The sequence below is a fragment of the Gymnoscopelus braueri genome (genome assembly GCF_963280865.1).
Source record: "Gymnoscopelus braueri genome assembly, chromosome: 13".
In the NCBI taxonomy this organism is placed as follows: Eukaryota; Metazoa; Chordata; class Actinopteri; order Myctophiformes; family Myctophidae; genus Gymnoscopelus; species Gymnoscopelus braueri.
In genome coordinates, this window is record NC_137615.1 from 44043251 (window position 1) to 44056405 (window position 13155).

The 13155-nt window shown below is 41.6% G+C and overlaps 2 long non-coding RNA genes across 2 annotated transcripts; both read right to left on the minus strand.

Annotated features, from left to right (window-relative positions):
• Positions 1 to 5101: 5101 nt before the first annotated feature.
• LOC308098676 lies at positions 5102 to 7653 on the minus strand. Its single transcript, XR_013934304.1, has 3 exons — positions 7579 to 7653; positions 7168 to 7268; positions 5102 to 5533 (listed from the first exon to the last, which is right to left on the minus strand). It is a non-coding gene; the product is annotated as an uncharacterized lncRNA (long non-coding RNA).
• A 96-nt stretch (positions 7654 to 7749) lies between these two features.
• Positions 7750 to 12905, minus strand: LOC308099157. Its single transcript, XR_013934359.1, has 3 exons — positions 12854 to 12905; positions 8558 to 8729; positions 7750 to 7845 (listed from the first exon to the last, which is right to left on the minus strand). It is a non-coding gene; the product is annotated as an uncharacterized lncRNA (long non-coding RNA).
• Between the last annotated feature and the right edge of the window lie 250 nt (positions 12906 to 13155).

The following is a 13155-nucleotide window of genomic DNA, read 5'->3' on the forward strand; positions in this document are numbered from 1 at the left end:
CGCAGTCCGTTTTAATTTTAGTGAAACGAGTCGAACGCAATCGGTAAGTAAAGTGACGTTGCGCTACTCTCCGCACACGGCCGCCAGTCGGGACGAACGGTGCATACACGGGGGTCGGACGGCGCGGTCGGATGAAATGTCCTATAACAAGTACAAACGTTACATTTCTGGCATCTAACTCTCATTGATGCTTCAGTAGAACCCTACGAGCAAATGACCATGCTGATAGTCAAATAAATGTATCATGTTAATGTCCCCTCTGTCTGTTTCCTCAACTTTGTGTTTTACACATGCACCGTTCGTCCCTCCCTGTCCGTAATGCATCGAGTGGCTTAATGCGCCGTTCGTCCCTCCCTGCCCTCCCCGGATGTTTTGCTAGCTAGCACAAAAGCTAATGAATATTTTTCAATGGAACCTTCACTGAGAGTTAGCCCACAGATTAGCCTAACAGACAAAATCCATTTACAATCGGCACCAAATAAACACAGCAGTACAAATGGAAAACACTCAAATAGGGTATTTTTTACTACAGTGTCGAAATACACAAAAGTGGCTTCAACTCTGCCAATTTTGATCAGAACTGGGAAAAAAATCGTGTCTGATGTTTTCGACCGAAGAGGGTGACGTCGCCGGATGTGACGAATTTTAAGTGTAGCATGAAAAAAGGTCCGTGTTGCAACCGTCCCTGCGCGTCGTTCGTCCCGGTTCTACCCTACAGTGTGACTGCAGACCGGGCATCCATGGAGCACACCTGTGGATTGCTACCTCTTTCTGTCTCTCCGTTTGTCTCTCTCCCTTTCTCTTCTCCCTCTCCCCCCCCCCCCCCTCTTTCCCCCCGACCGGTCATGGCTGATGGCCGCCCACCCTACAGCCTGGGGATGCCTGACGTTTCTTCCTATTAAAGTTAAAGTTAAAGTTATAGAGGGAGTTTTTCGTTACCACTGTTGTTAGTAGCTTAGGATGGGATTTCCAATTTTGGGATTGTCGGGTTTTCCCTATGTCTAGTATAATAAAATTCAACTACAACATGTTTGGCTGCTATTGTCTGGTCACTGTTAGTGCAATAATAATGTTGAAAGAGTAACGTTGGCATCTGGTCAAGTGGAGATATATGTCTCATATGTTTGTGCTACTCCCACTTTATTCCAGCCTGCATCATGGCATCCCTATTTCTGTTGTGTGGTTACAGGCAAAGATTTTCCAAAATGTTCGGAAGATAGCAGAAGAGAAATATGCAACACATTGTGACCTTGTAGACCAGCTATTTGACACTTTTAAATAGGGCTTGAAAGCAGTCAATGCATTTCTTTTGGGTTAAATTAGTATAGGGAAGGGGTGTGTAATATTTGTTTGAAACCAATTTGGGAAAAGGGTAACCATGTTCAGAAAAGTATTTTGAACATTGAATAAGGAAAGTAATTAGGAAAATGCTTTGAAAAATGTTCATTGGTGGAAATTAAGACACTTTCAATGTGATTGTTGCATTTGTATGCTGCTAAAAAAAATATATATATATATACATAGCCTATATTGGATATCTCACTGACCAAGTAGGTGGGTGTTTTTGGTAGATGCAGTACTATTATTTGAACACTAGGTGCCACACCTGTGAAGTACTGGGCAGATCGCACTGAAGCATTGGTTTGTATTGGACTATGCAACGAATAATAATATAATAATAATAATAATCCTACACTTTGCAGATATAAATTATTATATTATAAACTACATTAACCACTACAGCCATATTTTATAGGCTATAAGAAAAATAGCCGATCTACAAGCTCACAACTTGTGAGCTGTCTGTCTGTCTGTCTGTCTGTCTGTGTAGGTGTAGGGGGGGGGTCATTTTTTAGGTTACATTTAGAAGATGTAAATATAAATATAACCACTCAATGTCACCCAAAATCAGTTTACACAGCTGTTGCTTATAAACTGATTCCAGCTCAAATAAATAATTGTATTGTGTGAGCTTATAGATTTGCTATTTTCAAAGGATTTTTATACATTTGAAAACTTGCCAAATGGGACCTTCTACATAACGAGTACTTTTACTTTTGGTATTTTAAGTACATTTTGATAACAATACTTGGGCTATGTAGGATACTTTTACTAAAATTTGAATTCTGTACTTTTACATGTTACAGAGTAGGCCTGTTTCTACATTGCAGTATTACTTTTACTTAAGTAAAACATTTGAGTACTTTTTCCACCACTGATGCGTATATTACTTCATGTGAGATGTGACGAGATGTGGGTTAATTAACGAGAAAACATCTGAGGAACCTGAGCATGTGAGCGTCTCTGAGAGTAGGCCTACGTGATTACTGACCCGTCAATCAACGTGCGCGCATTAATAATGATAATAGCATGATAATAATATTTTATTATTCTGAATACAATATTAATGGACTGAACCTGAATGGTAATAACAAATGACGTTGTGGTCTTGGTCTGATGAACAGCTGCGCCAGAAGACTTTAATATTGCGCGCGTGCGCGCTCCCTCCTCGCGCACGTGATTCTGATGCTTTCAAAAACAGCAGATCTACAAGCTCATAGCATGGGATTCGACTTACTTGTTAGTCTCATTTGTACAGGAAAGATGTCTGTCTGTCTGTCTGTGCGCACACGCACACACACACACAGACAGACACGCACACACACAGACAGACAGACAGACAGACAGACAGACAGACAGACAGACAGACAGACAGACACCAAAAAATAGCCAATCTACGAGCTCTGTAGCGCGATAGATAGATAGACAGACAGACAGACAGACAGACAGACAGACAGACAGACAGACAGACAGACAGACAGACAGACAGACAGACAGACAGATAGATAATGTTACGTGCGTGGAAATAAATGACAGAAAATAAGAAATACATTATAATAAATTACAATAAATGCATGACTGCTGCCAAATGAAAATCTACATTTTACAGATCATATAAACATTAAAATGATAAGAATTCAAGTAAAATTGACAAAGATCTGGCTTAATGAAATCTCAACCGCTCTGTGTCAAAGCACAAAATATAAAATTATTATGAATGACACCTTGGGCCTGGGGGGGGGGTCCTGGGGGGGTCCCGGTGGGGGGGGGGGGGCACGCAGGTGGGGGGAGGTGAACAGCTGCGCCAGAATACTTTAATATATTAATACTCCCTTAATACTTTCTATTGAAAAAAATAAATAAATAATAATAATTATATATATATATATTTTTTATATCTATTTTTCGGAATGGCAGGGTTTAATTCAAATTTTCAAAACCCCCCCACTCCTACACCCCCCCATTCCGAAAAAAAAATTCGGAGTGGGGGGGTGTAGGAGTGGGGGGGGGGGGGGGTTTCGGAATGGGGGTGTGTATAAGTGGGGGGGTTTAGGAATGCGGGGGTGTACCCGACGGGGACCAAAGACATCCCTGTCTACCAAAACAAACAGTGAAAACACCAGAATACAACAAGAAGGCAATGTGTTTTTGCTTTTTTGGGCATCGTCCTGGATATCACGGTGGTCCACAAAGTAAAAAATATATAATTATCAAACAAGGCAGTGCCGATGGAGTTTCTGTTAATGTATTGAATATTTGTCGCCTCAAATATTTTCTTAAACATTCTGTACTGTACTGTAACTTTAAAAAGAGATTTGTTTGTAACTAGCGGAAGCCCTTTTTGTTTAAATTCAACATGCAGCACCGTCCTCTTGTCTAGAATAATAAAACAGCTCTATGTGGAAGTTTGATTAACAGACGCATGTCATACTGTTAGTTAACAGTAACCTCATATCAGCTCGCCTTTAACATTACTGAATGTTTATAATAGTGGCGTCATAGGTTGTGAGCTTGCAAGTCCATATCATGGAGTCCTTCACCTCTGCCTTGTTCTTGGTTTTTCAATAACTCATACTGTATTATGTTGCCAAAGCATAGTCCCCTGCCAAAGATTATCAATAAATAACAGCCATCCATTATGGGCCATTTTAACTCATTCCCTGCCTAGAACGACTAAAACGACTTTTGTCCTTTAACCCTGTCTGCCAAGAACGACTAAAACGACTTTTAATTAAAATAAATAAATAAATCATTTATTTTTTAACCCAAAGACCAAGGAGATATGATTTTTTTGAAGATCTAGACTCCCATCCACTTCCTTGTTAACTTAAAACTTAAACATTTTGTATCTCGGCTCCTGAGTACTTTTTTTTTTTCAATGAAAAATCTCTGGCAGTGGGCAAACGCAAAAAATAAAAAGTTCTGGCTGTGAATGAGTAAGAAGATGAATGCTTTTTCAAGCACTATGTCAAGTGAACCTAACAAACCTTCATAATAAACCGTTCTGGTCTCACATCAGCTGATTCAGCCAACCAACCTAAGCCTACAGTAGCCTAATTTATACTGTTCGTAGTATAACAGTGTCACTTGCCAAATAGTCAGGGGATATTAGCAGAAGAATTTCCAATCTTGGAATAAATTCCTTACCAAAAAGAATCTTCACCAATGTGTTTGTAAAGGTGTCTAGTAACACATCTCACAAAGACTGAAATGCAGTTTCCCTAGGAGAATTTTTGACAGCTGCTGAAAGTTGGGGTACCCACCATTTCCATGCAGGGAAAAACATTTAATTCTGTTTTAAGTAGCATGTGAGGGGTAAAACTAGGGTGTTTTTATGATTCTGAATCCATTGCAAGCATTTGTTTTGCACCAAAACCACTCCTTGGGCTAAAAACAGCCCAATGTCAATGGGCTTTTTACACAAAAAGTATACCTGGAAAAGGATGGCTATGCCGTTTTTAGCCCAAGGAGTGGTTTTAGTGCAAAACAAATGCTTGCAATGGATTCAGAATCATAAAAACACCCTAGTTTGACCCCTCATATGCTACTTAAAACAGAATTAAAATTTGATTTTCTTTTCCCTGCATGGAAATGCAGGGAAATGGTGGGTACCCCAACTTTCAGCAGCTGTCAAAAATTCTCCTAGGGAAACTGCATTTCAGTCTTTGTGAGATGTGCATTTACAAACACATTGGTGAAGATTTTTTTTGGTAAGGAATTTATTCCAAGATTTTTTTAATATCCCCTAACTAAAAGAATATTTTGAGATGGAGGTTCGCGGCCAAATACAAAATCATTTTGGGGGTCCTTGACATGCAAACGTTTGAGAACCACTAGACTCCACCCGTGGAACAGTTGGAGGCTAGTACCAGAAAGACAGAAGGATGCTCAGTGATGTGAGAGGGAGGAGGATAAATGATAAAGGAGTGTGAGGAGCAGAGGATGTGGCGATAGCGTCCACGCTGGGTGAGGATGTGGTGGTTGTGTCCACGCTGGGTGAAGTGGTGCTAGTTGGAGACAACAGGCTCCCCACTGTATTCACCAGGAAGGACTGGAAGCGGGTCGTCTTGGTGAAAACCGATGGTGATGATGCCTTTCCCCGCGTTTGATTGCCGCTGTTGGAGACAGTCAACACCACAGTCTGGAACCAAAAGGCACCCTGCTTACACACCAGAGGACCTCCAGCATCACCCTGTAGAGGCACACAGTTGATTCAGTTCATGGTTAAACCAAGTAATCGATGAAATCGAATATAAAAAAATAAATAACTGACTTACTCAACTCAAATTTGGGGGGGAAACATTGATTTATATTTGTCTTTTTTTTCTCTTCTCATTACAGACAAAACATTTCAACAATACCTTAAATAATCGTTTCAGAGATTATGAAATTAATTCTAATACATAGATTTGTTGATACAGTATATAAAAAAACTTCTCGATTGTTTGATTAATCGAAAAGGTAACCGATTATTTCCTGCTTGAAAATCTGTTACCGATGTTAAAACCATGTGACAAAGCATGAATTGGCCTTTATTGTCTCCGCCAGGCCGAAAGGCATTAGCCTGGTAAACCCTCCCTCCGGAAATCTCATTTCCATTTGATAAAATACAAATGAGATTTCTGGAGGGAGGGTTTACCAGGCTAGAAAGGCATGGCAAGAGAGTATGTTTTACCCCCTGTCCGTCCGTCCGTCCGTCCGTGTGTCCGTCCGTGTGTCCGTCATTCTGTCTGTGGACAGCTAATCTCCGGCACCGTTGGCTTGCTCGCAGTGAAACTGTGCACACACACTCCCTGGATGCCACAGCAGAACCTCTGCCCCAAATTTTTCACATGGGCATTTTATAGCGCCATCAGGAGGCCGATTTGTGCAAAACATATTTTTTGACAGTACTCCTACAGATTTTGTCCAAAAATCCCGCAAATCGGTACACGGTATCTCTATAGGCATTAAACGAAAAGTGTCTTTCAGATTTTTCATATTCCATCCTGATTGGCTAAAAATGTCTTCCAAAGTTTGTAGGAGTGCTCCGTTTTGAACACAATTCCTCAAATCATGAACACAGCATGCAATTTCCTTGAAATTTTCCACACATATTTCCACTATGCCCAGGAAGAAATGCCACTTGAACATTTTCTAATCAGCCTCATGGTGGCGCTATAACAGGCCGATTCGTGTTTTTACCTATAACTGCACCGATCTGTGTAAAACTTTGTAAGCGCACTCCCTAGAGGTCAAGGAAAAACCTTTGCCCTGCATTTTTCACATCTGGCTTTTATAGCGCCACCAGGAGGCCGACTTATGTAGGACACATTTTTTTATATTACTCCTTCCGATTCTATCCAAATTTCGCGCACATAGGTACACATGATCTCTATAGTCATGTGATCAAGACGGATGTGTTTGATTTTTCATATTCCATCCTGATAGGCTAAGATTGACATCTAAAGTTTGCAGTAGTGGCTTGTTTTGAACAAAATGCCGCAAATCATGAACGCAGCGTCCGATTGCGGTCAAACTTTGCACGCACATTCTCACTAGGTTGAGGAGCAAATGTCACCCTTTTAACATTGGCCTGTTATAGCGCCACCAGCAGGTCTAATTTTGCAAAACGCATTTTTGGAACAAAATGCCTCAAATCATGAATGCAGTGTCCAATTGCCGTGCAAGGCCCAAGAAGAAATGGCACCCTTTTCACATTGGCCTATTATAGCGCCACCAGGAGGCCAAAATAACCTACCTGACCTGGCGGAGACCTGTGCTCCGAGGAGCATTTTTCTAGTCTTTGCATAAACTGCAGTGTGGTATCCAAAAGAGAAGCTCTACCTGCTGCAGTGTCACAGCTCCTGTACATATGGAGTCACTACTAGATGAGGCGTTCCCACAATCCACCACAGAGGTCTCAAACTCCTGTAGATCTTGTTGCTCTGAGGTCGGGAAGACAGAAGAGGAAGACAGAAGAGGAAGCAGAGAAATTGACACAGTTTAACCTGGACAACTATACACATAATCCACAGCATTCATGTAAATATACTTCCAAGAAATTAAGTTGAACCATTTTGAGCATTACTGCAATGGTACAAAATATACCTCAGGGTCTGAATAAGAAATGAAAAATAAAATGAGCAATTTGTGTGGTAAAGTTCAAAGACTTGAAGTTCAAGACTGAGTATAAACTTCTATTGTTGCATTTTCAGTCATTTTCAAAAATGACCCCAGCCTTATTTAGGGACTCACCTCCTCCTTCTCCCAATCCCCAGCCCACTGCCCAGCACGTAGAACCTGCTGAGAAGGTGTCTGAACCAGTGTCCAGTGTCCACGCAGATTGGTTGGATGTGGTCAGAGAAGGTGGGCTGGGACGCCAGTTTGAGAACTGCCACGTTGTTGTCACCGGTCAGCATGCTCACTGTGATTTTTGTCACAGTCAGAGTCTGTTCAAATGGGTTGGCGCCATTCTGCTTCAGACGGCCCAGGATGACAGTCCATTCGGACACATCAGGTGAACTGAGACAGAAAGGGTTAACTTAGTGAAGGGTGCTGCACTGCTGTTTGAAGACACACATTTCCATGCATAGACCAGTGGTTCTCAAAGTGGTGTCCAGGGACACCCAGGGGTTCTTGGGGGGGTTCCAGGGAGTCCCCAGCTAAATGAGATAATAAAGCATCAATATCAGTCTAAATACTTTAACCCTATTTTATACTTTTACAATTATCCCAATGTGACGCCTTGTGAGTTTGTAGATCTCAACATTTTGAAAAAAAACTTCTCTTTTAGGGGACCTGGCACAAATTATTTTCAGATAGGGGTCTGCGGCCAAATACAGTATAGACCACCATGTGATCTAAAGAAAAACTTACTGATATAGTCATTCTAAATGATTAAAGATAGCAATGCAAGAACACTATTATTGGAATGGCTGTATAGCTGAGAGAGACCATCTGGGAATTGTTAGATCGCCTGTTCGGGGAATGAAAAAAATTAAGTAAACTTGGAATGATAAAAGTATATTCCATTTTATAATTTATTTAGTTTGATTATTATTCTTGTCAATTCTGGTAAATATTTAAAGATTGTAAACTCTTTAAAACTACATCTGATATAACAGTGTATAAAATGTATACTGTTTTTGTTATATTGGCAGAGGATATATTGTTGCATGCCTCTGCTTTCATGTCACACAGGGTAGGTAAGACTGTCAGAATTGTGATGTGTTACCTTGAGAAGCAGCTGGCATCACTCATGACAAAGTCGGCTGCCATCAGAGTCCCACCACAGACATGTGTACCATTCTTCTGTAAGCTGGCCATCCATGGCCACAGACCTTCTGTTGTCACTAAGGCGGCTCCACCAATACGAGTGTTCAAAGGGGCACTGCCGCAGACCAAAGCTAAAATGGAACAAAAATATAAGACCTTTTAAAAGAAAGTCTACAGTGTCTTTGTTTTTCCCCACAGTTTTGGAGAATAAACATCTCCTATAACGGCAGCTCTTTAATGTAGGCCTTCTTAGGGTGGCTTCACACTGGATCCGTTTCCATACGAACTGTTCCCGAGAACGAATGGCCTCTACCAGATGGCCTGCATTCACATTGGCCAAGATCCTTGCACACCAGAGAACACTTGCATATATACCCCCGATCCTATAGGTGGCGGCATGCACATAGTAGTTCCCCTGTGGACACAGACGTCATCAACTATTCGACAATGTTTGTGCTGGTCGCGCATAAATATAGGGTTGCGGCTTGGGAGTGAGTCAACACACTGAGCGCTCAGCGCAGTGAGCGGCTGAGCGCACAGAAGTCAAGGCACAGACTGCTGTGTTGTTGACGGACAACGGATGTATGTACGCTTATGAGAAACAACACAAATAAAACCTGGTGAAACACTTGTGTGCATTAGCGCAAGATGAGGATACAGGAAACATTCAGTATAAATGTCCAGTTTGCTAACCTTCACAACTACTACTACTTTTGCATTTGAAACTTTAAATTTCTCTAAATATTATAAACTTTCACGACAGCTTAAGTACAAAAAAATATCATTTATGAAAAGGCAACTATAGTAGCCTATGAAGTCGGACTGAATACGCCCTGTGCTCTTCTTTTTCTCTATGAAGAAAAGTACAGTTGACACAAACGCATTCCGCAACGCTGCCTGTCTGTTGTTTAATCTGCGCATCCGCGCATTACGTGCAGATCTCATCCTCTGGACTGCAAAGCCATAGCTGGTCATGTAGGAAGGTGTGTGATAGGATCGAGCTTGCCATAGTCTCCAAAGTAATAATAATAATAAGAGAAAGTTCACTTTTGGTTATTTAAAAAGAGTCTCCTTATTTTATGTATTAATTTATTAGCCCTACATGGGAGAAACGTTAACTTTAGAGCTTTGGTTATAATTTAAAAAGACTGTAGAGCAGTTTGTGTGCAGACTCACCTTTTTATTTTTATTTATTTATGATTTGTGGGTCCAGCACTGTGTGTAAAAAAGAACTGTGGGGACGTGCATCTCCTGCCTTTGTTCATATTTAAAATAAAAATTATATTTTCCAATGCAAGATCAGTGTGGTTATCTGCTCTATATTGTAATATCAAAAATAGCAGATCAACAAGCTCAATGTGTCGCATTGCACCGCATTTTCAGCTTGTAGCTTGGCTATTTTTGCTACTTTTGTGTGACACTGTATGACAATAGGGCATTCATTTATGATGAAAAAGCATTAAAAGTTGCAATATGGGATACAGGGTTTCTTCCTAACAGCAAAGATATGTAGTAGAGATGCGCGGAAGGCCTCTCATGGTCATCCGAATCCGCATGTACAAATTGATTATCCACCCGTTATCCAACCGCAATAATTATTTTATCCAATTTAAATATCCGCACCAACCGTTTCTCCCGTATGTCAAAATATTATTATTTTCTGGTATTCCCTGTTAGTTTTAGTAGGCTATTAGTTGTGCGATGCGATCACAAAATGCATTGATTTAGCCTATGGAATGTCGCTGCGTCTTTTTTCTTTTTTTCAAACCGGTGCTGCGCTGACAGACTGTGCGGCATCCAACATACATCCAACGGTTGGATGCCGCAACGGTTGGATTCCAACCTACAGAGCGCACTGCTCTGCTGTGCTACTGCTTGGTGTGGATATGTTATGGCCATGGTTGAACCCCTGTGGATTGATCTGCGACGTGTTTTTGTTGGCTGTTTTTGTTGAGTTTATATACCGTCACCTATTCCAAATAGCGGGCCACTTCCGTCTAACGGTACGCTTGCTTTCACATTGCAGCGTACCGTACCCGAAAACGCATGATCCGGATCCGAAACTGCCTCCGGAGGTGGTTTAGGGAACGGAACGGTGATCCGTTTCGGGGGACGATACGCAACATTCACACTAGCGCGACACCTGCCAAGCGGTCTGGAGTGCGCACCCGGGACCATAGTGTGAAAGACCTATTACTCTATCTAAGCTGTGCACAGGAGCGTCTTCACCTCCAACTATCCTGGTGTTCAGAGGAGGCTGGCCACACACTGAGAAAAACACAACCGTCAATTGATCTGGGTTGCAAAGCCAATAGAGTAATGCTTAATTGTCTCCGCCAGGAGAGTATGTTTTGCACCCTTTCCGTTCGTCCGTCCGTCCGTCCGTGTGTCACCAGCTAATCTCCGGCACCGTAGGCTTGATCGCAGTGAAACTCTGCACACATACTACCTGGATGCCAATTCAGAACCTCTGTCCCAAATTTTTCACATGGGCCTGTTATAGCGCCACCAGGAGGCCGCTTTTTGCAAAACATTTTTTTTGACAGTGCTCCTACAGATTTCGCCCAAACGTCACGCAAATCGGTACAAAGTATAGTCATTAAACAAAACGGGTGACTGTGGCTGTGGCTGCATTGACTGGTGATGGTGTTGCATATACTGGTGTTGGAGTTGCATTGGGTGCTGTAGTTGCATTTACAGTTTTTCACAATTGTTAACACACAAAAAGCACAATTTTCACAACCTTAACTTCATGTACTAATCGCTCGACCCAATTTGGCACTACTTCACACTCCCTTATCTGCATTAGACTCTGACTTTCCTTCTTTACACTCATCACTATCATTACATTATCACCTTGTTGTCCAAACACTACACACAATGTTCAGTTGTTGCACACACTTCTCACATAAAATCTCAAAGCATCAATCTACAACACACCTTGTTGTCCAAACATACACACAATGTTCAGTTGTTGCACACACTTCTCACATAAAATCTCAAAGCATCAACCTACAACACACAAATAGTCAAATCTCTAAACATTCAGGTCTGGTGAGCAATTTGCACCACCGGGCTGCTCCAGTGCGTGAGTGGTTCCAGGACCACCCACATTTTTCCGTTCTGCACCTTATTCTCCTTTCCTGAATTCCATTGAGGAGTTATTTTGAGCTTGGAGGTGGAAGGTATACAGTATGAACGGAACCCACAGAGCTGGGTCCCACTGCTCCAGGCCATGGAGGAGGCTTGTGGCGACGTCACTTTTAGGGTGTGAATCTTCTGCTATCTCACGATTTGATTCGATTCCGATTCTTGGGGTCACAATTCCGATTCTTTTCCGATTTTTTCAAAACAAACGATTCTCGATTAAAATATGTTTTTTTTCCAATTCAAAATAAAAAAATGTCATTATACAAAAATCGTGAAAATCGATTGCAGCCCTAATCACTGTTGAGGCCTGTCAGGGCTTCATGCGCCACTCGAGGCGTTTCTTCCAACGCTGCTTGGACAGGGAGAACATTGCCTATGATGTGAATGAGGCCCTCTGGCCAGACATGAACCGGAGGCATGATGCCTAAATCATGTAGAGAAATAAAACATTTTTGGCTGCATATTTGTGTTTTGTTTTATGTTTGACTATGAAAAAGTAGGCCTACATACACTGAGTCATTTTACAAAAGAAATTGTCAATGCATATGGTGTGTTCCATTTCTATGATTGTGTTTTGAATTTTGCCCTGCAGTGTGCTGTAAATGTTTGGTAGTGTGCAGCACATGCTTATTGTGTGTACTGTAATGAATGGTATGTGTGTGTCATTTGAAAATATGGCTGTGTGTACCAAATGAAAACACAAGTTCCATTTTGTGAACAGTTAAAAGATTTGATGGCAAAGAGTCATCTTGCAAAGGCAGTGTGGGGTTTAGCATTTTGTGTGTGAGGTTTTCAGTTTTGTGTGTGCAGTTTTGAGAAAGCCGTTATTGTTTTGAGAAACGTGTGTTAACAATTGTGAAAAACTGTAATGTATGATCTGTCATACGATGAAGTATAAATCAGGCTTAACCACTTCAACAGCACTCTATACTAGATTCTACAGTAGGCATACTGTAATTGTAACCACTGTAATTCAACCACGATATGGGTCAACTGACTAGGTTAGACGAAATGAGCAGCCTTAGCAGGGAATTATTGCTCTTTAGCCAGGTAAAAGAAAAAAGAACATTTATATGTGGTGATTTCGGTCGTGGCGGCCACTCACGTTTGGATGTGGTTGTAGGAGGGATGGTGGTGGTAGGTGCAGTCGGGATGGTGGTGGTGGGTTTAATCGGGATGGTGGTGGTGGGTGTAGTCGGGATGGTGGTGGTGGGTTTTATCGGGATGGTGGTGGTAGGTGTAGTCGGGATGGTGGTGGTGGTAGGTGTAGTCGGGATGGCGGTGGTAGGTGTAGTGTGCGGCAAAACCACTGTAAAAATAAAACTTTCATATCAATGCTTGCGCAGGCAATAATTAATAACAAGAAAAAATGGAATGTCATTAAACATTTCATTAAAAAGGCACATT